The 23,217-nt window shown below is 40.6% G+C and overlaps 1 long non-coding RNA gene across 4 annotated transcripts in view; it reads left to right on the plus strand.

Annotated features, from left to right (window-relative positions):
• Nucleotides 1-20,125, plus strand: part of LOC134738859 (uncharacterized) — a 160,029-nt gene extending 139,904 nt beyond the window's left edge. For 3 of the 4 annotated variants that reach the window (XR_010125023.1, XR_010125025.1, XR_010125024.1), the window contains 2 exons: nucleotides 17,816-17,875; nucleotides 19,829-20,099. This is a non-coding gene — a long non-coding RNA (uncharacterized LOC134738859). Of the gene's footprint in view, nucleotides 1-17,815; nucleotides 17,876-19,828 lie in introns of all 4 variants that reach the window. The other variant, XR_010125022.1, reaches the window with a different exon arrangement.
• The last annotated feature ends 3,092 nt before the right edge of the window (nucleotides 20,126-23,217 follow it).

Below are 23,217 nucleotides of genomic sequence, written 5' to 3' on the forward strand. Positions count from 1 at the left end.
GAGAAGAAAAGGTAGAGGAAAGAGCAAGTATATAATTTCTGAGGACTGATCTTTAGTTTCAAACATAGGAACATTAGCTGAGGAATGTAAATAAGGCAATCCATATAACATTTTTTGTGGAGACAGGCCTGTATCCTTTTGGGGAGCTGTCCTGATCCTTAATAAGGCAATGGGAAGACATTTGGTCCATGGCAAATGATTTTCTGGAATTAATTTCATCAGATGATTCTTAAGGATTTGATTTATTCTTTCTACTTGTCCAGAGGATAAGGGATGCCAGGGAATATAATATTCCCATTTTATGTTTATCACTTGGGCCAGCATTTTAATAATATGTGCAGTAAAATGGATTTCTTTATTTGAGTCAATATTTTCTATTATTCCAAACTTGAGTATAATATGCTCAATTAATGGTTTTACCATATTATTGGCAGTTGCCTTAGAAAAGGAGATGGCTTCTACCCAGTGGGTATGGTGATTAATTATTACTAGCGGTGTTTTAGCCAACTAATGAGTGGCATTTTAGTATAATCCACTTGGACGTTTTGGAATGGACTTAACTCCGGAGTTCTTCCTCCGAGAGGTAATTTCCTTAAAGCTTGTTTGTCAATTTTCTTACAGATGAGACAGCCATTTGCAATATGCCTGTCTGGAGTATAAATGCCATTACACCTAAAGACTCTGAGAACCATGTCACATAGGGCCTGGGGACCCCAGTGAATCCCTTGATGTAAATGGGATAATACTTCCCTCATAAAGGGTTTAGATAGCATCTCTCTTTGATCTGGAAGTATCCAGCTTTCTTCCGAATTTTTTTTTGCTTTGGGATTTCAACTAATTTTTCTTTCTCAGCCAGGGAGAAGATAGGAACAACAGTAGGAGAAGGAAGGTGGGGAGTTAAATGAAAAATGGGCATATCTAAGACTGCAGCCTTTTTGGCCATCTGATCTGCAAGGTTATTCCTTTGGTTCCTAAGGGAAAAATCATGTTGATGTCCAGGAATATGCATGATTGCTATCTCTTTTGGTAGCTGGAGGTTATCTAAGACATGAACTACTAATGACTTATGAGCAAGTTCTTGGCCCCTACTATTTGTAAGACCTTGTTCAGATTAAATCTTCCCAACTGTGTGTGCTACCCTAAAGGCATACTTAGAATCTGTGTAGATAGTTTCTATCTGATCCTTTAAATATTTTAAGGCCTGACAGGGCAAATAATTTACAAGCTTGAGCAGAATAGCTATTGGGTAACCGTCCTGATTTAATTTCTTCTAGTGTCTGTCTACTACCACATATCCACTGTGTTGTTCCCCGTTAAACACCCAGGGGGACTTGTCTATGAATAAGTATCACCCCAATCTATAGAGGCCTCAGCTAAATCTGGCCAGACCTTTGTAAGGTAGTCAATTAAGTTGAGGCACAAGTGTTCTGTCTGTAGCAATGGATTTCCTGTCAGGAAACCTGCGGGGTTGAGTGAGTTATCTGTTGTTATGGTTAAGTCATCCTTTTTTTTTTTTTTTTTTAACAGAATAGCCTTATATTTTAAATTTCTGGAATCAGTGAGCCATCTTCCTGCTTTTTGGCTCAAAATGGCCTTGACTTGATGAGATGTGCTCACGGTCAAATACCCCCCAAAGGTTATTTTTCTACTTTTTTCTACTAATATGGCTGTGGCTGCAATAGATTGAATATACTGGGGCCACCCACTGGTAATAGGATTTAAATCTTAGACAGAAAAGCTACTGGTTGTCGCTGGCCTCTTGAATGTTCTTGAGTGAGCACCCCTAAGGCTACTCCATTACTTACATTAACAAAAAGGTGGAAGGGCTTAAGAGAAGGCAGAGCTAAAACTGGAGCAGACATTAGTCTATGCTTCAGTTTATTAATTTGATCTACTTCTTTAGAGGACCATATAAGGGGGTCGGGCCCCTTATTAGCTAACTTATCATATAATAATTTACTTCTTAATGCATAGGAGTCGATCCATAATCGGCAGTATCTAATTAATCCTGAAAACTTTTTAAGTTCTTGTTTGAGCCAGGGCAGTGGCAGGGACACAGTTCCTTCCACTCGCTCAGGACCAATTCTTCTTTTGCTGGTGCTAATTAAATGGCCCACGTATTTGACTTCTGGTTCTACATATTGGAGCTTCTCTTTTGAGACTTGTAACCCTTCGGTGTATAAATGATTTAGAAAATAGATGGTGTACTTATTTACTTTCTCTATATCCTCTCCAGATATAAGCGTATCATCCATGTGTTAAGTAAACATAGCTGTTTTGGGATAGCAGCCCTCTCTATGACTTTTTCTAAGGCATGACTAAAAGGGTTTAGTGAATCTGCAAACCCTTGAGGCAGAACTGTCCCTCTGTATTGTTGCTTCTGCCCACTGTGGGGGTCCTCTCACTCAAAGGCAAACAGGTCAGGCTGTTTTCCTCTAAAGGACATGCCCAGAAGGCATCCTTTAAATTTAAGACAGTGCGCCACTGATGACTATATGGAATTTTAATTAGAATAGTGTAGGGATGGGCCAGGCGCAGTGGCTCACCTGTTATCGCAGCACTTTGGGAGGGCGAGGTGGGCAGAACACAAGGTCAAGAGATTGAGACCATCCTGGCCAGCTTGGTGAAACCCCGTCTCTACAAAAAATACAAAAATTTGCCGGGCGTGGTGGTGGGTGCCTGTAATCCCAGTTACTCAGGAGGCTGAGGCAGGAGAATCACTGGAACCCGGGAAGTGGAGGTTGCAGTGAGCCGAGATCACACCACTGCACTCCAGCCTGGTGAGAGAGCGAGACTCTGTCTCAAAAAAAAAAAAACAAATAGTGTAGGGATTTGGCATGATTGGGTGAGTAATCTGCACTATTTCATTAACAGCTTTAAGATCTTGCACTAATCGGTATGACCTGTTAGGTTTCTTGACAGGTAAAACGGGAGTATTATAGGGAGATATGCAAGGCTTGAGGAGCTCATCTTTTAGAAGTCTTTCTATTGCAGGCTTCAACCCTATCTGTCCTTCCAAGAAGATAGGATACTATTTATTCCTTACAATCTTCCCTGGAGTCTTCAATTTTATCTGTATTGGGGGAATCTGTAACCTCCTTCGGTTTCCTTCTTTTGCCCAGACACCAGGGGACATTTTCAGCTTATTTGCTGTAGTTAGCAAATTTAGTGAGGTTAAGAACCCTCTTGGGCTAACCTGTAGACCAATACCTAGTTTTAACATTAAATCTCTCCGAAGTAGATTAGTTTCTGCTTTAGGAATTAATAGGAATTGAATGTTAGTTGACCAGGCTTTATATTTTACCTTGGCACTTTCTAAAATCTGTGCTTTAAATCCTATTCCTTTTACTCCAGGGACTAACAACTCCTCTGGAGAATATGTTAACCCATTTGGGGGAACACATAGGGAGGAGCAAGTCGTGCCTGAGTGGACTAAGAAAGTAATTGACACATGGTTAGGTCCTACCTTTAAATTTATCAAGGGCTCCTGGTGGGACCTGAGGTAGAAAAGAAAGAGCCCCTGATCCCCCCCCCCCCCAACAAATCCTCCTCTGTAAAGGCAGGAATGAGTGGAGGAGCTCCCCCTGTAGTCTGTCGCTTAGGGCATTATCTCTTAAAGTGGCCTAACTTTCCACACTTGTAACATCTATCTTGCCCTCCTTTTCTCCCTATTCTGGAACTTGCCTGTCTCTGTCCTTTTTCTTCTCTCTTATGTTTACACCCTTTACAACACTTGCTGTGACTGTTTTCCCTTCAACCTTGATTCTGTCTTCTCCCATTTTGCATCCCCAGGTCCCCGGGTGTCGGCCGAAATTTTGCTTCTGGCATTGATTGCCCTGGTGAATTTTGCCAAAAGATTTTTGCCTTTTGCTTTTCTTTTGCTTTTCTTCATCTCTCCTGACATATACTTTCTATGCTTCCTCTAAAAGCTCTTTGATAGAGCTATTTTTTCATCTTTTATTTTTTGTAACTTCTTTGCTGTATTAGGCTATTTGTGACAAAACGCAATTTTAGCATCCCTTGTCCTAGGGGACTATCTGAATCTAAATTAGCTTACTTTCTCATTTATCTCTTAATCTGTTTAGAAATTGCACAGACCCTTCATGTTTCTCTTGTTGTACATCAAAAGCCTTAGTAAGATTTTGAGGTCGGAGTGCTGATTCTTTAATCCCTCTAACAATTAATTCTCGTAAATTTTTATATGGTTTTGGTGGGTTGCATTATTATTATCCCACTGTGGGTCTTGAGTGGGAAATTTAGTATTTGCCACTGGATTATCCTGGCCAGCTGGGTGCTCACGTTACCAGGCTGCCATAGTGGCTGTGTGGATTATGTTTCGCTTCTCTTTTGAGAAGAGGATACCTAGGATCAACATTAACTCCGTCCAGGTATACAACTGGGGACGTAAAAACTGGTCGATCTGTTCTGCCACTCCTTTTGGATCATTTAGCAGGGGCTTGAGCTCCCTCTTTGGGCCTCAGACCTCAGAGGCAGTTAAGGGAGCATTTATAAAGCCAATTGTGCCCCCTTCTTGTGGAACTTTTTTTAGAGGGAAGAGCTGGGAAGTCGATTCTTTAGGAGTGCAAGGAAAAGGAAGATCCTGAATGTCCCTTTTACATTGTTCTCTTTTTGGAGCCCTCTTTTTGAGGAAGGACATTTAGATGTGCAGCGGCGATGATCAAGCCACTGAGGCGGTAATTCCTCGGGACCAGATGCCTCCGAGTCCAGAGTGATCCCTGGAGGGGGTGGGGGAGGCAGGACTTCCGCCTGAGGAGGAGGGGGAGGCGGGACTTCTGCCTGAGGAGGAGGAAGTGGCCGCCATGCGGCAGGCGGCAGCGACGCATTGGGGTTCAGAAACGGGAAGATAATTTAAAGGATCCCACTAACTGCTCTGGGCCTTTGTTTCTGTCTGTTACCTTCTTTAAGTCATTTAAGGGGTAAAGAAGGGCAGGCCCTTGCTGCTAGCATAAGGCATAATCCATTTTTTCTGGGGACACGGGGCTTTGGTTGTTAACATACATTGTTAAAAGCTGACAGACCCAATCCTCATCTGAACCAAATTTTGGCCAGAAAATGGCAGGTTTTAAGGTTGGCTCTTGGGTCCAGAGGAAACAGCAATATTTAATCATCTGTTGTTTTCTCTTATGTTTAGTCCGTTCATCCTCTTTCCAATATTTTAGCATGAATCCTAAGGGACTATCAGAAGAAATTTGATCACTGTCCCCTCCCTTGTTGCCTAGTCTATTTCCTGTCCCAATCCTACTAGAAACATTTCCCATGTTGAATCCCAGATAGGCCCAATCCCGTGTGTTAGGGATGTTTTGCCTCTTCCTTTCCCGGGAAGGCTGAATTCTCCAGATACCGGGGATGTCTCATCTGTCCTGTCCTTACAGGCTTGCAAAAGGCTTAATTTCTCACACCAGAGGTGTTTCACTGATTCTCTTTCCCCAGGAGGTTAACCTTCCTCCGTTTCCCTTTTGGAGGTTCCTTACACTCTTCCTGTTTGTGTCCACTCACTCTGTCCAGCAACACGCTGGTAATCGTGCATACACACTCAGCCTCCCAAAAGCTGACCACGGAAGTACTTTGCTGCCCTCTTGCAGCTTTTCCTACCTTGGCCCGTGCACAGAGTTGCCTGGTTACTGTGGGGGGTCCTGCAAGCCTGTCTTTTTCTCCGCGTTGCTGAGAATCCAAGTGTATTCCTTGCACTGGGTAGATCCCAGCTCTCCTCCTGGGGCTGCCACAACGGGCAGCAGGACACCTTCCCACAAGAGAGGGCCAAAGACTGTCCCAGAGGGGAATGTTAATCTTGCTGGGGCCTCCAAATTGTTGGGAACAGGTGCTCGGTGTCATAACGATCAGCACTGAGACAAAGGATCTCTCAGCAAGGCTAGTTTACTTTCTGCAGAAAGGGTGCTGCTCACTAGCAGTCTTGCCATGAATGCACACACGAACAAAGGAGACAGGGTCATTTATAACCTGACGCATCCACCCTACTGCTGTGTCCGGCTTCCATTGGCTGAAACGGGACCTCACAATTTGTACTTGACTCAAACTACTACAAGTCAAATACAGCAAAAATCCAAAAACCCAACTTTAAAAGTGGACAAAAGACTAAAATACTTCCCCAAGGAAGACACACACATTGCCAGTGAGGACATGCGAGGATTCTCAACATCACTAATACTTACAGATATGCAAATCAAAACCACAGTAATACACCACCTCACACACATTTAAATGGCTTTAATAAAAACAACAACAACATGAAACCACAAGTGTTTTCAAGTAGGTGGAAAAATTGAGGTTCTAGTGCATTGCTGATGGCAATGGGAAATGTTATAGCTGCTGTGGAAAGTGGTATGGCAGTTTCTCAAAAAATTAAAGAATTACTACTTGATCCAGCAATTCTACTTCTGGACATACAGAAGTCTGGCCTCAGGCTCCCTCTCTGCCCACTTCCCTATAGCCTGACCCAGGGGAGGCTTGGCTTCACCTGGCAGCTTGATTTAGCCAGATTCAGGACCAGCAGGACTGTCACATGCTCTCTGAGCCCCCCAATATAGAGGGCAGGTCACAGGGGGCTTGGCTGATTCCTGGGGATGCTGTGGGCACTGAGGCAGTCGCTGTTCTGTGTCAGCACTGTGCTCAGCCTGGTATGCCCCAGAAAACAGGACAGAAAAAGCAGGGGGAGGTAGTTAGAGAGCAATCACAGAAGGAGTTGATGAAGTTGGAAGGAGCTCACAAGGAAAAAGTGCCCAGTGTGGCATCGCATGCACCATTGCTGCCCTGGGAGATGCCCTTTTGGGTGAGTGCCAGGAAGGAGGGAGTGTGGAGGGCTGCCTGCAGAGGGAGCAGTCTCAGGTGGGCGGCCGCCTGGCTGCAGGGAGGAGCTGACAGAGTCTATGTGGGGAGCTTGGAGGGCACAAAAAACATGGGCTGAGGTGACCCTGGTGTGGGTGGACCCTGCTGGGCTGTGGGCCTTGCTGAGAAAGCTCAACAGCTCCTGGGGAGGCTGCAGGCCAGTAGGAACTCTGGTGGACAGGGATGGAAGTGTGTACGGTGGCAGCCCCAGGCCAAGCTGTGTTTTATTCCTCATGAATCTTCACATTTCACATGAGCTCACACATGTTATGTTGCAGCTCCATCATGTTCCAGCCCCGCGAGTCCCAGTCTCTGTGGCTGCGAGTTCAGTGTCCTCCCTGTTTCACAATCAAATGTCCCAAATGCAGACTTTTGTCACCATCTGTGAGTTTGTGTTTGTGTGCTCTGGGCTACACTGTGTATGCCGCGGGGGTGATATGTTTGGGGATATGGGGAGTGATGTCTCGGGATGAGCACTGAAGGCGTTTTGGGAGCAGAAGAGGGAGGCACGGGGTGAAAAGATCAGTTTCAGGGGAGCAGAGGGGGAGCAGAGACAGGTCATCTTCATTTCTCACTGTTGGGGGACCTGAACCCAGGACCCTGACTCTGGGACACACCGCCACACCCTGTTGGAGTCCCTGGGTCCCTGGGTGTCATGAGGGCTCATAATTTCATGTTGCCTCTGCATGCATTTTTAAAGTGTACATTTAATTTCCTCATATCAGAGGCAGAACTTGGTCACAATGACAGAATCCCACATACTGTACCCAGTCCAAATGACTTCATCTGGTGGCCAGAGATAAAATCTTGGTGGCATCTCTCCTGCTCAGTGTGCTGGGCTTCCCTCTCTCCAGCTGCTTCCTTTAAACTGACAGTTCTGACATTTGCCTCAAATTTAAAGTGACCACCTCTCAGTCGCAGTGTGATCTCCATGCCCCAGTGTTTGCCTGCTTTAAACACACCCATTAAAGCTCCCTGCTGGACACCTGTCAGATAACACCCTGGACCCAGTAAAGCCATTGGCCAGCAGGTCCCTCCTCTCCTTTCTGTCTGGGCTTTCTAAAGTCTGTGTCTGTTGTCTCCCAGTTGTCATGTGCTCGCCAGTGTCTGTAAGTAGGAAAAATACTTACAATTTCACATCTTGGTTGTATCACTGAAGCCTCACCTGACATCCAGGTCCTAACATCAAGGAGGCCCCATGGGACCCATGAAGGTTGAGGCCCTGCTGGAGCTCTGTTTTGGGGCCTCTGGTGCTGCTGCAGACAAGAGCTGCCAGCTAAGTTAATGAAGAAACTGAAGAGTTTCATTCAAAACAAGGGTCAGATAGTGTATTCCTGGGCTTAGGCTGTTATAACAAACACTGTAGTCTTGTTGACTTAAACAATAGAAATCTATTTATCACAGTTCTGGAGGCTGGAAAGTCCAAAGTCAAGGTGCCAGCTGATCCAGTCCTGGTTAGGGCTTCCCTGCAGGTGCCTGCTTTCTTGATGTATCTGCAAATGGTGAAGGGTTGGGAGTGGGAGAAGAGACAGACAAAATGAGAGAGATGATTCTCCTATGTCTCTTTTTATAAAGGCATTAATTCCATCATGAAGCCCCCACGTTTATCGTCATCTGCTTTCTTTGAGTATACACACACGTGTGTGTGTATGTGTTGAATATTTATCTATTAAGTAAAATTTCAAAATAGCGGGCCAGAAATGGTGGTTCATGCCTGTGATCCCAACACTTTAGGAGGGCTAGGTGGGGCTTGAGCCCAGGAGTTGCAGACCAGACTGGGCAATATAATGAACTCTTTTATCTACTAAAAATATAAATATATATATATACATATATATATAGCTGGGTATGCTGACATACACCTATAGTCCTAGCTACTCAGTAGGCTGAGGTGAGAGGATCACCTGAGCCCAGAAAGTCCAGGTTGCAGTTATCCGTGATTACACTCCTACACTATATCCTGAGAAACAGAAGTGAGACACTGTCTCAAAAAAAAAAAAAAAGAAAAATTTAAGGGCCTGGCGTGGTGGCTCACGCCTGTAATCCCAGCATTTTGGGAGGCCAAGGCGGGCAGATCACAAGGTCAGGAGTTCGAGACCAGCCTGGCCAGCATGGTGAAACCCTGTCTCTACTAAAAATACAAAAAATTACCAGGCATGGTGGCGGGCGCCTGTAGTCCCAGCTACTTAGGAGGCTGAGGCAGGAGAATTGCTTGAACCCAGCAGGCGGAGGTTGCAGTGAGCTGAGATCGTGCCACTGCACTCCAGCCTGGGCTACAGAGCGAGACTCTGTCTCAAAAAAAAAAAAAATTTAAGGTGGTTATAGAACAGGTCAGGATTTCCATTTCTTTCTGAGTTAGTTTTTTATTATACCTAATTTTCTAGGAACTTGTCCATTTTGTTTACATTATCAACTTAGTGTCATGAAATTTTTCAGAGAAACTTTGAACCGCTGCTGCAGATGTGGTAACATCCACTCCTTCTCACTGGTAACACTTTGTTTTTTCTTCCTCTATTGCTTTGTTGATTATTTAGTTCAGAAGTTTAAATAACTTATCAACATTTCCAGCGACATTAATTTTGGGTCTGTGAAGGCTCCTCTTTTTTTTTTTTTAATTTATCATCCGGTTTTTATTTTCTACTTTTAATTTTCTTATTTTTATTCTCCTGCCTTTCTCTCACTTCTTAAGTTGAACGATTAACTCACTTTTATTCAACCTGTTCTTGTAGAAGCATTTCATGTTGTGGATTCCCTGGGGCACCACTGTGGCTGCATTTTATGACTTCCTGTAGATGTAGCTGTTTGTCAAGTACCAGGTACTTAGCATATTCATCACTGTTTCTTGATTGACCTGTGCTTTTAAAATCTGCAAGTGTCTAATTTTTCAAATTTACTTTTTATTTTTTTTTTTTTTTTATTTTATTATTATTATACTTTAAGTTTTAGGGTACATGTGCACAATGTGCAGGCTAGTTACATATGTATACATGTGCCATGCTGGTGTGCTGCACCCATTAACTCATCATTTAACATTAGGTATATCTCCTAATGCTATCCCTCCCCACTCCCCCCACCCCACAACAGTCCCCAGAGTGTGATGTTCCCCTTCCTGTGTCCATGTGTTCTCATTGTTCAATTCCCACCTATGAGTGAGAATATGCGGTGTTTGGTTTTTTGTTCTTGCGATAGTTTACTGAGAATGATGATTTCCAATTTCATCCATGTCCCTACAAAGACATGAACTCATCATTTTTTATGGCTACATAGTATTCCATGGTGTATATGTGCCACATTTTCTTAATCCAGTCTATCATTGTTGGACATTTGGGTTGGTTCCAAGTCTTTGCTATTGTGAATAGTGCCACAATAAACATACGTGTGCATGTGTCTTTATGGCAGCATGATTTATAGTCCTTTGGGTATATACCCAGTAGGGATGGCTGGGTCGAATGGTATTTCTAGTTCTAGATCCCTGAGGAATCGCCGCACTGACTTCCACAGTGGTTGAACTAGTTTATGGTCTCACCAACAGTGTAAAAGTGTTCCTATTTCTCCACATCCTCTCCAGCACCTGTTGTTTCCTGACTTTTTAATGATTGCCAATTCTAACTGGTGTGAGATGGTATCTCATTGTGGTTTTGATTTGCATTTCTCTGATGGCCAGTGATGGTGAACATTTTTTCATGTGTTTTTTGGCTGCATAAATGTCTTCTTTTGAGAAGTGTCTGTTCATGTCCCAAATTTATTTTTTAGACACTACTACCTAGATTGCATTGTATACAAAATAGGTGCTTGGGCAAAAATGATTCAGTGCTATTTGCTAATAGTTGATTAAGCCCAGTGTTCATAAATGTTTTGTGTGGACTTGAAGAGAACATCTATGGTGTAGGGTGTTTGGCTGTAGTGTGCCATTGTCATTACCTGTTGATTATGTAGTTCAAATGCTTATCCTTATAGGAATTAGGCATGTTTGCTAGAGTATTGACAAAGTCTTTAAAATGACTTATTGTGAACAACATGGACATTCAGAGTGTTAGGTGGATAACTGGCAACCATCTTGAGCAAAACAATCTATTCCTGGACATGTTCCAAATAAATAAAAATTAAAAGTCAAATTGAAGCAAGTAAAGCACCTCAAGGTGTGATAGAACTTTCTCATTGTATAGCCAAGGAAGAAAAGGTTCATGAACATGAACATTTGAAAAAGAAGTGTTCATGTGGAAAAATTCTGTGTAAGAAAAACAAATAAAATCTGAAAATATTTGGAATTATGATAAATAGATAATGTGCTACTATATAAAGAACACATAAAATTAATCAGACCAAAGCATAGCAGAAAAGAGGGTAAGTAAATGAAAATCAGTTCACAAATAAAATTAATGCTTATTTTTCTTTTATCTAAATGATATTGGGGTTCCTAGCCTAAAACAATAAGAAATGAAAGATAAATCAGAGGTATGAGGTTTGGGAAACTAGAAATAAAACCGTCATCATTTTCAGAGGATACCATAGTTTATATAGAAAAATCCAAAAGCATCTATTAGAAAAAATAGAAATGATAAGAGAGTTTAGGGAGATGAGTATTATAAGAATAGACTAATATATATTAATTTCTCTATAGTAACAACAAACAACTAGTGTGATTAAATAGAATAGAATAGTACTGGATAATATCAAATATTTAGGAATCAACCCACCAAAGACCTAAATATGCACAATCTCTTCAGACAAAATTATAACCATCTCAAGAAACATTAAAGAAAGCCTAATTAAATGGAGAACTATACCATATTTACGGATCAGAAAAAATATTCTAAAGATATCAGTTAAATCCCAGTTGATCTATTGATTAAATATAAGTAGTTTCACTGCATTAATCAGAAATTTCTGAGCCTGTAAATATGTGACACTTTCTTTTTTTTTTTCTTTTTTTCTTTTTTGAGATGGAGTCTTGCTCTTTCGCCCAGGCCAGACTGCAGTGGTGCTATCTCGGCTCACTGCAAGGTCTGCCTCCCGAGTTCATGCCATTCTCCTGCCTCAGCCTCCTGAGTAGCTGGGACTACAGGTGTCCGCCACTGCATCCGACTATTTTTTGTATTTTTGGTAGAGACGGGGTTTTACCGTGTTAGCCAAGATGGTCTCGATCTCCTGACCTCATGATCTGCCCGCCTCAGCCTCCCAAAGTGCTGGGATTACAGGCGTGAGCCACTGTGCCCAGCCCGACAGTTTCTTTTTTCTCAACTCTCTTCTTAGATTCAGTGGGGACATGTGCAGGTTTGTTCCCTGGGCATATTGGGTGATGCTGACTTTGGGGGTATGAGTGATCCTGTCACCCAGGTAGTATGCATACCCAACAGTTAGTTTTTTATTTCTTTCCCCCTTTCTTCCCTCCCCCATCTAGTGGTCCCTACCTTCTCCTGTTGCCATTTCTATGTCTCTGAATACCCAATGTTCAACTCCCGCTTATAAAGTTATGGTTTATGGTTTTGCTTTCTGTGTTAAATTTGCTTAGGATAATGGCCTCCAGCTGCATCCATGTTACCTCAAAAAACACCATTTTTTTATGGCTGATGATGATGTATAGGTATTGATTTCATAATCTAACCCACTGTTGATAGACACCTTTGTTAATTTAATGGCTCTTAGACATATGAACAAAACTCACCCTCCTAAACACAGGAGAAATGGAAGCTGATGCCTTGAGACAGCAAATGTTAAAATACAATACTGTGTCCTCAAATGTCCCCAAATCCACATGTTTGATAACACAGTGTGTGAAAGCAACTGAAGTGATAGTACCCTGCCCTACTTTTCTGGGAAATGTAAAAATTTGCAAAAACTTTGTGGAGTAAAATTTCTAAATGCATGTCAAAATTTGAAATATATTTCTCTTTGTCTCCCAAACTTCACTGGGAAAAGTTTATCTCAGTCACAGTCATGAAAGATGACACCTAATCAGAGTTATTCAATATAGTGATGGTTTAACAGCAAAATATTGGGAACAACCTAAACTTTCACCAGCATATAATGCTAATTAAACAGATTACCTTATATCTACACAAGGGAATACAATGCAGCTGTATAAAAAGTAGAGAATCTTTCAGGTATTCATCAGGAAACACTTCCATTTTCTGGTCTAATTATATAAACAACATAGAATGAGAGGCAGTTTGTGTACTAGATCTGACCTTAAAAATGTTATTTTTATTTTTTTATGATTTCCAGAGACGGGGTCTTGCTCTCCCACCTAGGCTGAAATAACATGGCGTGATCATAGCTGAGTGCATTCTTGACCCCCGGGCTCAAATGATTGTCCCACCTCAGCCTCCTGAGTAATTGGGATAACAGGCAGGTGCCACTGTGTCTAGCTAATTTTGTGTTTGTTTGTTTGTTTGTTTGTTTGTTTGTTTTTGCAGAGATGGGGTTTCACCATTTTTCACAGGCTGGTCTCAAATTTCTGGGCTCAAGTTATCCATCTGCTTTGGCTTTACAATACCGGGATTATAAGCATGAGCCACCTCACTTGGTTCTGCCTTTTTTATTTAATTGGTCTACTCACTCATCGATTTTCTAATCAGAAGATTTTTAACCTTCCCATTCCCCTACTGTTGGTCCATGCCAACGTTCAGATGTATTTATTTGTGTCTAGAATTAATGTTCTTTTAAAAAGAATATTAGCCTAAGAAATGGCTTCCTACCTTATTTCCAAAATTCTGATCTTCACTGTGTAAGCTGTAATTTTTCAACTCCGGATACTGGTTAAAGTCACTTGCAGGGCATTTAAAACCTACTAATGCTTGTGTCTTCCCCCAAGAATACCTGATTTGATTGATGTGTGGTGTGACCCAGGCATTGGTTTTTTAAGAATGCTTCCAAGAAAAGTGGTCAACATACAGTGGAGAAAGTTTAGTCTGGTGCTCAAAGTTAACATCCCCAGTAATGAGAGATATTGATATCTTACTGGATTCTAATACGATGGATGGAGAAGGTGCAGCATCACCTATGTGGTATTCTTGCCCAAAGTGCATAACCCAAGTTTAATAATGAGAAAAAATTAGAAAAGCCCAAACTGAAGGTTATTCTACAAAATAACTCACCAATACTCTTTAAAAATATGAAGGTATTAAAGGCAAAAGAAATCCTGAGGAACTTTCTCAGATTAAAGAAGACTGAGAGGTCAGAACAATGAGATGCAATGCATGATGCTAGATTGAATCCTGGTCCAAAAACAGGACATTAATGGAAAGATAGAGGGGATTTGAATAAGGTGTGTAGATTCATTCATTCATTTCATCATTTATTGATTTTGATGATTGGGTGATTATGTATAATGTTAATATTTGGGGAAGTTGAATGAAAAACGTATGATGACTCTTTTTAGAACAGTTTTGAAAGTCTGAATTTGTTTCCAAATAAAAAAGTTAAAAAAAGAAAAAAGAGAATAAATATTCTAGATACTGCTATTAAGTTGCCAGAATTTAAGATTATTCTCTAAGTTATCTTGCCTAATACTGTTGGAGTAATCTTCACAAAAATGCTGTTTTTCATGTTTGTGAGCTTCTCAGAACTTTTCAGTGACTTCTCTTATCTGTAGGATGAAGTTCCCATTCCTTGGGCTGCCATTCAGAGCCCTCATAGTCCAGACCCAGTCTACTCCCTTGATCTACATTGAAGGACCTGACCTACATTTTACTTTCTCATGTCCAAGCTTTTCCTAATTCTTTTTTTTGTTCACATAATACCATTGCCTGTCTTCTCAGGCCCCTGAATTGTTCTTTCTCTTAAAGCCCATGTCAACTTCTGTCTTTTTGTAGAAGTTTATATGGTTATTCATGTTAGAAGCTGCCAACTTTCCATTCTCTGAATTCTGGTAGGTAAAATGGTGTGGAGGGAAACATGAGCTTTATTAGTAGTAAAATTTTTTTAAAAAGAAGCCAATTTATTATGCTCATAAAAAGTTTTCTTCTTAAAAACATCTTAAAATTCTGATTGAAGAAAGATTAGAGATTAAATTGTTGGTGTAAGAATTTCATTGTTTTTCTTAAAGCTTTTGTTTTAGGTTCAGGTGTACATGTGTAGGTCTGATATGTAGGTAAAGCCGTGTCATGGAAGTTTGATATACAGATTATTTTGGCATCCAGGTAGTAAGCCTAGTACCCAATTGTTATTTTTTCTGCTTCTCTTTCTCCTCTTACCCTCCACCCTCAAGTAGGCCCCAGTGTTTGTTGTTCCTGACTTTGTTTATGTGTTCTCATCATTAAGCTCCCACTGATATGTGAGAACATGCAGTATTTGATTTTCTGTTCCTGTGTTAGTTTGCTAAGGATAATATCCTCTAGTGCCATCCATGTTTTTTCAAGATACTTAATGTCATTCTTTTTTATGGCTGCATAGTATTTCATCATGTATATGTACCACATTTTAAAAATCCAGGTTTCATTAATGGGTATTTAGGTTGATTATTGTGTATAGTGCTGCAATGAACATTCAAGTGTAGGTATCTTTATGGTAGAGTGATTTACATTTTGGGGGTATATATTTAGTAATGGGATTGCTGAGCCAAATGGGAGTTCTGTTTTTAGCTCTTTGAAGAATTGCCACACTGCTTTCCACAACGGTTGAACTAATTTACCCTCCCACAAACAGTATATAAGGATTCCCTTTTCTTTGCAAGCTTGCCAGCATGTTATTTTTTTGACTTTTTTGTAATAGCCATTCTGACTGGTATAAGATGGTATTTCATTGTGGTTTTAATTTGTATTTCTCTAATGATCAATGATATTGAGCTTTTTTTCATATGCTGTTGATCACATGTATATTTTCTTTTTTTTTTTTTTTATTTTTTTTCTTTTATTATTATTATTATTATCATTATTATTATTATTATTATTATTATACTTTAGGTATATCTCCCAATGCTATCCCTCCCCCCTCCCCCCAACCCACAACAGTCCCCAAAGTGTGATGTTCCCCTTCCTGTGTCCATGTGTTCTCATTGTTCAATTCCCACCTATGAGTGAGAATATGCGGTGTTTGGTTTTTTGTCCTTGTGATAGTTTGCTGAGAATGATGGTTTCCAGTTTCATCCCTTTTAAGAAGGATCTGTTCATGTCTGTTACCCACTTCTTAATGGGGTTGATTTTTTTTTTTGTAAATTTGTTTGAATTCCTTATTGATGTTGGATATTAGACCTTTGTCAAATCCATAATTTGCAAATGTTTTCTCACATTCCTTAGGTTGTCTGTTTACTCTGTTAATAGTTTCTTTTGCTGGAAACATGAGTTTTGGATTACAAAATATGTGTCTGAGGCCTGGTTCGACTTTTTATCAGGTCTTAGGTAAGGGGCAATTTAATCAATGTCTTGAGATAGTGGGATAATAGTAGTTACTTAATGAGTCCTTGTGAGCATTATATGAGGTGCAAACACAAAGGTACTCAGCATGTAGCAGGGTCTTTCCTCTTAATTTTTATAGATCAGTGGTCGGAAAAGTGTTGTGGTTGGTGTGAAGGCTCTCATCAAAAATTTCCATGAGGCTTTATTAAATATTTGTACCTGTTATTCACTAAAATGACTTTGAATTGAACTGGGTGCTTAGTACTTTAACGAGGTATGATTTCTTTTCCTGGGAAGACAACTGAGTAAGTGATCTATAAACAGAGGAGTGTAACCCAACAGAGGAAGAAAGGAAGGACAATTGGATTTTAAAGTGGAGACAGCTGTGATGCCTTCCACACCCATCCCTTTATCTCAGTCAGACAGCAGCAAGGAAGTACAACTCTTATGTAAAAGAAAATAAAAATCTCAGGACTGTCAAACTCTTTACACCAAAGAGATAGTTCCACCTGTAGACTGAGTCATGCGAGGCCACCTCTTTTCCCCAAATGAACAGCTGTTACTCTACAACCTTGTGTGAATGCATTGTACATTTGTCAGACACCCATAGAAAGGCAAAAAGGCCTTGGGCATCTCTGGATAACTGCCCTCACAAGTTGCTTTTTGCTGAACTCAAAGCTTTTCAAGATGTATATCTTCCCATAAAACAAGGTCACATCAATTATAACTTTAGGTGTGCAATCCAAGTCTGGCTCCTAAAACTAAATCCTGTTAGATTTCACATTGATAATGCTTTATTTTCCAAGTACAGAAGAAAGACAAGATGGGACCAACCATTTTTCCTCCTACTTGTCTCTTTCTACCTGTCTTACCCCCTTTAAGAAGATGTATAAATATCAGGCTTCCTGAAAACCTCTTCAAAGACAAAACAAGCCATGGAGATATTTTATGACTCATATTTTTCCAGAATGCACTCTCAAGCTCTGATTCGATAAAACTCAACTGAGGCCGGGTGCGGTGGCTCATGCCTGTAATCCCAGCACTTTGGGAGGCTGAGGAGGGCAGATCAGGAGGTCAAGAGATCAAGACCATCCTGGCTAACATGGTGAAACTCTGTCTGTACTAAAAATACAAAAGATTAGCTGGGCATGGTGGTGGGTGCCTATAGTCCCAGCTACTCGGGAGGCTGAGGCAGGAGAATGGCATGAACCCAGGAGGCAGAGCTTGCAGTGAGCCAAGATCACACCACTGCACTCCAGCCTGGGCGACAGAGGGAGACTCTGTCTAAAAAAACAAAAAACAAAACAAACAAAAAAAAAAAACAAAAACTCAATTGACTCAGACCCCTGCCGTAGTCACTCATGTTGGTTAACCTTTTGGTGACTGAAATAGGGACCCTGTGAGTGGAGTGTAGCCCCTTTGACCTGTAGTGATTCTCCTGTTGGTGCTCAGTACCAACTATAGAACTTTAGCTCTGACTGATTGTGTGACTTTCTGAGGACTGGAACGTATTGCCTCTCAAGGTCCCTGCTCTCCCCAGTTGTTCATTTGAGATCTGAGTTTTGTTTTGCCATGGAACTCCTTTACTCATGGAGCTTTGCTCTCTTTCTATAAAGAAGATGAGATTTCTGCGCCTGTGACAATCAAGAACAGCCTTCAGCTTGGTCTCCTTTCAGGTAAGGAACTGGTTTGGGGTTTTGTTTTGGAATTTGGTAGCTGCAGGTTAAGGCCTATTGCTACTTGGCTGTAACCTCTGATTACACTTAGAATGTTCAACAGTATGTAATTAGTATAATCGCTCTTTGTGTTTTTGGTTTTCATCATTCTTCCTTTGGATTTGACCAACTCTTCAGCCTGTCTGGTGTCCAAAAACCTTTCAATTTGGCCAAATCCAATAGGAGCTGTAGAGTATAGTCAATCAGAACTCTGAATTGGCTAAAACCCTTGCAACTGCAGAACATCACATTCCACCTTTAGAAACACCTGTCAGTTGAAGGAAATAGATATATCTGACAAATTTTGAGATGGCTGCCAGAGAGCCAACAAATAGAAGTGGCCCTGCAAAGCTGCCTTTTATGGAAAAATTTACATCATAGAGACTCTATTAATGCAGGTGGGTCTTCCCCAATCTGGATCTGATTAGGGAAAATCAACTGGAAAAAATTGGCTGAATCTGATACCTTTAAAGATGCAAAACAATAATTTAGCATCAATTTTTCTCTGAGAGCTGCTTCCTGCCAGGTGTCATCTATACAAGACCAACGTGGCTAGTGAAACTTTCTTCCTTTCATAAACCTGTCTTGCCACTAAAACCTGATTTACCACCATAGCCTGTTTGTGGGCATGCCGGTATGCAGGGAAATAATCAGCCAGCAAAAGGGTAAGAATTTATTACACTCAAGACTCCTGGCTTCTCTCTGTGCAGTCTTTTCAATTGAATGGTAAAACTCAGTTTTTTCCTCACAAAATTTCAACTAATGGGAGGTTTTTATTTCACTAGTCTTGGTTTAGTGACCCTGGTGTACTTTTCAGTAATTTCGGGGTATAAATATTCATATTGTTCAATTTTTTTCTTCCAGAAATAGTTTTTCCCCTTATTTCTTTCCTTCTGTTTTGTTTATAAAGGGGAGTGCCAGATAAGGTTTCCTCTTGTCTCATGTCTTTGAGGGTTTGTGACCAAGTGAGAGCACTCTCTTTTAGTCTGCATCATATGGTGGGGTTTTTTTTTTTTGAGTCACATAAAATGATGAGCCTTCAAGTAGCTGGGAACTTGAGATTTTTGTTTGTTGCAAATGTATTAATGTATCAATTGTTTAATGTATTAACTAAATGTAATTAATTAATTATTTATTAATTGTAATTAGTTAAATGTGATTAATTAAATGTAATTAATTGTTTATTAATTGTAATTAATGAGATGTAATTGATTAATTATTTGATGTATTAATGTATTAATTGTTGCAAATGTATTAATTTTGTTTGTTGCAAATGTATCACTCTTCTAGGAAGTTTTGTCATAAGAAGTTCCATCCATAAGGGACTTTGGTCATCCCAATTCTTGATGCCTTGGTAGGGCTGTGGCAACAAGAGTCTTTTGCTTTCCTAGCCTATTCCTCGGAGTGAATATTTTATTTCGCTGGGAACAGGGAGGAGAGGATCTTTGGGACTGCATCTTCACTGAAGAGGCTGTTGGATTGAGTCACTTAGAATCAATACACCATTGGAAATTCTAATTGTCCATGGCCAGAAGTTAGATCCTTTAAAGCATACTTCTAAGTTAAAAAATTTTTTAGAGATTTCTTATTTCACACAGTTGATAGAAGGATCAAATTTCAAAGACACATAATAGTATCACTGCTAGCCTTAAAAATTCTCTTAACTAAATTACAGAGTAAATATCTGACCTAAAGCAAAGTTAAAGTCTTTTTTTTCCGTAAGCTCAAACCACTTGTTTTAGATTCCCTGAGGAAATATAAATAAAAGCCACTCTATTTTGTCATTAAATAGTCAAAATTCTATGCTTTCACTATTGTGACCTGATTTTCATTTACAGTTAGGAAAACAGCCTCCTTTTTTGTTTGTTTGTTTGTTTGTGTGTTTCTTGAGACAGACTCTCACTCTCTCACTAGGCTGGAGTGCAGTGGCACGATCTTGGCTCAGTGCAACCTCCGCCTCCCAGGTTCAAGCGATTCTCCTGCCTCAGCCTCCCGAGTAGCTGGGACCACAGGTGCCCGCCACTATGCCCGGCTAATTTTTTGTAGTTTTAGAAGAGACGGGGTTTCACCATGTTAGCCAGGATGGTCTCGATTTCCTGACCTCGTGATCCGCCCGCCTCAGCCTCCCAAAGTGCTGGGATTACAGGCATGAGCCACCGTGCCCGGCCCAAATCACCAAATTTTCAAATAAAAAATTACAAAGACATTGTCCTTATTATTATCATTTATTTCAATGAAATTAATTTTTTTCCTGCTGGTCTGGGTTGACAATTTCATGAAGGTTTCATCTTGTTTGTTAAAGTTTTGGAAGTCCATAGACAGTTTAGTGGTATGATCTTAATCTTATCAGAAACTTGTATTTCTGATAAGATTATACAAGTGACAAGGGTCCTTGTCAGCATCTTCTCCATAAATCTTTTTGATACAGAATCAATTTTGGACTGTATCTGATTGCAATGCTTTGAGGGAAAATCAAAACAACTGTAAATGACAAAGATTTAAAATGTCTTTGGTTAAAACACTTATGAGATTTCATTATGATAAAGACACAGCTCAAATAGAAATGTAATTACTTCTTTGGCATAGGACATTATGACTAACTTCTGTGGAATATGACATTATGACTATTATGATAACATATTCAATTTATAGGAATCCCATGTAATTTTTGGAATACTCACATCAGTAACATACCAATAAATGTAACTTAGAGAAGGCTTAGCATCACTTACCACTTATCATTTGCAAATGTTTTTCATATAATTTGACATATCAAATAAGGTTTCCTTTCCATGTAGCTTCTGTTTCTTTCTTTTTCTTTTTCTTTTTTTTTTTTTTAAGACAGAGTCTCACTCTGTCACCAGGCTGCAGTGCAGTGGCGTGAACTTGGCTCACTGCAACCTCCGCTTCCCGGGTTCAAGTGATTCTTCTGCCTCAGCCTCCCAAGTATCTAGGACTACAGGCACACACCACTATGCCCAGCTAATTTTTGTATTTTTAGTAGAGACAAGTTTCATTATGTTGGCCAGGATGATCTCAATCTCTTGACCTCGTGATCTGCCCATCTCGGCCTCCCAAAGTGTTGGGATTACAGGAGTGAGACACCGCGCCCGGCCAGCTTCTGTTTCATAACTGGATTACTGAGTTCTTGATGTAGCCCATTAAAAAATAGGGTCAACAAAGTATAGGCTTATGTATGTTGAAAATGTTTTCTAGGTAATTCCAATACTCCTAGCTAAATACCATTGATTTTGTTCTAAGTTCTACCTATAAGAACAGCCAGTCTTCCATCCTGGTTACATGTTAGTAGCATCTGGGAAGACTTAAAAATTACCAATGCCTGGGTTCCACTCCAGACCATTAAATCACAACTTATGGGTGGGGCTTGAGCATTCATTTTTAAAAAATGTTTCCCAATGATTCCAATTTGTAGCTGTATTTCCCCTCAGATTTCTCTGATCTTGTGGCCTTCACTTTTTTTTTTTTTTTTTTTACTTTGGTATTACGATTATTTTTCAGGTCTTATCGCCTGTCTTAGAATTTATGTCCCTTGGGGTAGGGACCTTGCCTCCTTTATTTCTGTATCTTTCATGAACACATATATTGGTCATCAGGAAAAGATTCTCAGTCACATGTAGGTTGTGTTCTGATTCTCAAGTTCACACATTAATGCTAGAGTCTTTGTTCTCCATGAGGTCGGAGGTTGCTTGTGATGAAGGGTGTGGGTAAGTCCAGAGTACAGATGGTGGAGGGGAGATGACCTTGTTTTTAGGCATAGCAGTGGAATTGAGAAATCTATGTGTATATGTGTTGGAGGGGCAAGGATGTATAGAAAGACAGATCTAATTAGGATGGAGAAATTACACTGGGGAATAGAGGTAATGAAAGTAAGAAGAATTAGTAAAGAGAAAAGATGAAATTATATCAAATAGTAGACCCCTTGAGATTCTTGAGTAGGTGAGGTAACTAGATATTAGGAAGGTAATGAGGCAGTCATATGCAAGGAAGATTTCAAAAACTAGAGACAGGAAGTCAAGCAGGACTTCTAGTAGTTGTTGCAGTCTATGAGAATGGAGAAAATGACTCAAGTAAGAGATGTTAAAAAGGATCAAGAGGGTTTCATAATGCATGGAATCTGCGAAACAAATGAGCAGAGGCTGGGGATAATCTTGTCTAAGACACAGTGGGGTACAGAGAGTAGGAAGACCAGGGAAGAAGAGACCTGCAGAATTTAGTGCTGAGAAACAGGAGTTTAGTGGGAGGAGGATGAGATTCAGTCCTAGACACAGGCAAAAAGGGTCCTTTCCCTTTCCTAAGCATAAAAGCCAGCCCTACACAAAACAGGACCAGAGGAAACACCATCATACCTGCCAATCTTCCTGAAATACAGAAACTTACCAGGGCTGCTATATCAGAGCAACCCCGGCCAGTACTCCAGTTATGATGCCAAAAGTGGCCCCAACTGAAAGGCCAGGAGAAATTCCTTGTCCTGAAGTAGCTGTCATGGAAAGAAAAGACGAGAAGAAATAAAGGTGAGGTTATTTTTACAGTGGGGTCCTCCAAAAACCAGCACTCAGTATAAAGTAGTTTCTACTTGTTCCTTCAAGGAATACATCAATTTTGTGGGAATGTTTCTGGTAGATGATTAGCCAACTATATTCTTGCAGTGTGTTTTTCTCTCAACATGTTTCTAGGCTGTTGATCAGTCTTCTGTTAATTCCATCCTGGCCATGCTGCACTCAGATATTTTTGAAGGCTTTGGGATGTGAGAAAGGCTGATTGCTATTTTCTATACCTTTAGAACTTTCCTCCTTTTCATGGTTGCATCTTTTTCTCAGTGTGTCAGTTGTGGCAGCCATAAATAAGACACTGTCAGGTCTCCAAGGCAGTGACTTGATTGACAGAAGGCCCAGGTCAGTGTATTCCAAATTCACCACCTTCTTTGCACAGAGACCTCACTTCCCAGAGGCTCCCAGCAGGGGTATGAAAGCAAGCCCAGTTCTGTGAGACTCTGTTTTACTCTCATGGGTGAGTGGTAGGAGGACTCCTCATCAGCCTTGCAGATACTCTCTTAGAACTGCATTGGTACCTAAAACTTCTTTCTCTTTCACAGGAATCAGATCTTTATGGGGTCAGAGGGCTCTCTCAGGCTTTTTTTAATGCCTTCCCCCACTTTCTCTCACAGGCGTTTTCCCTAATAAATTATCTTGTATGTCTGTTCCCATCTTGGATGCTTCTTAGTGAGTATAAACTGACATACCAGGCTTGATTCTTTCCACTTAGCTTTTTTTTCTCTCTCTCAC

The sequence above is a fragment of the Pongo pygmaeus genome, chromosome 20 (assembly GCF_028885625.2).
Source record: "Pongo pygmaeus isolate AG05252 chromosome 20, NHGRI_mPonPyg2-v2.0_pri, whole genome shotgun sequence".
NCBI lineage: Eukaryota > Metazoa > Chordata > Mammalia > Primates > Hominidae > Pongo > Pongo pygmaeus.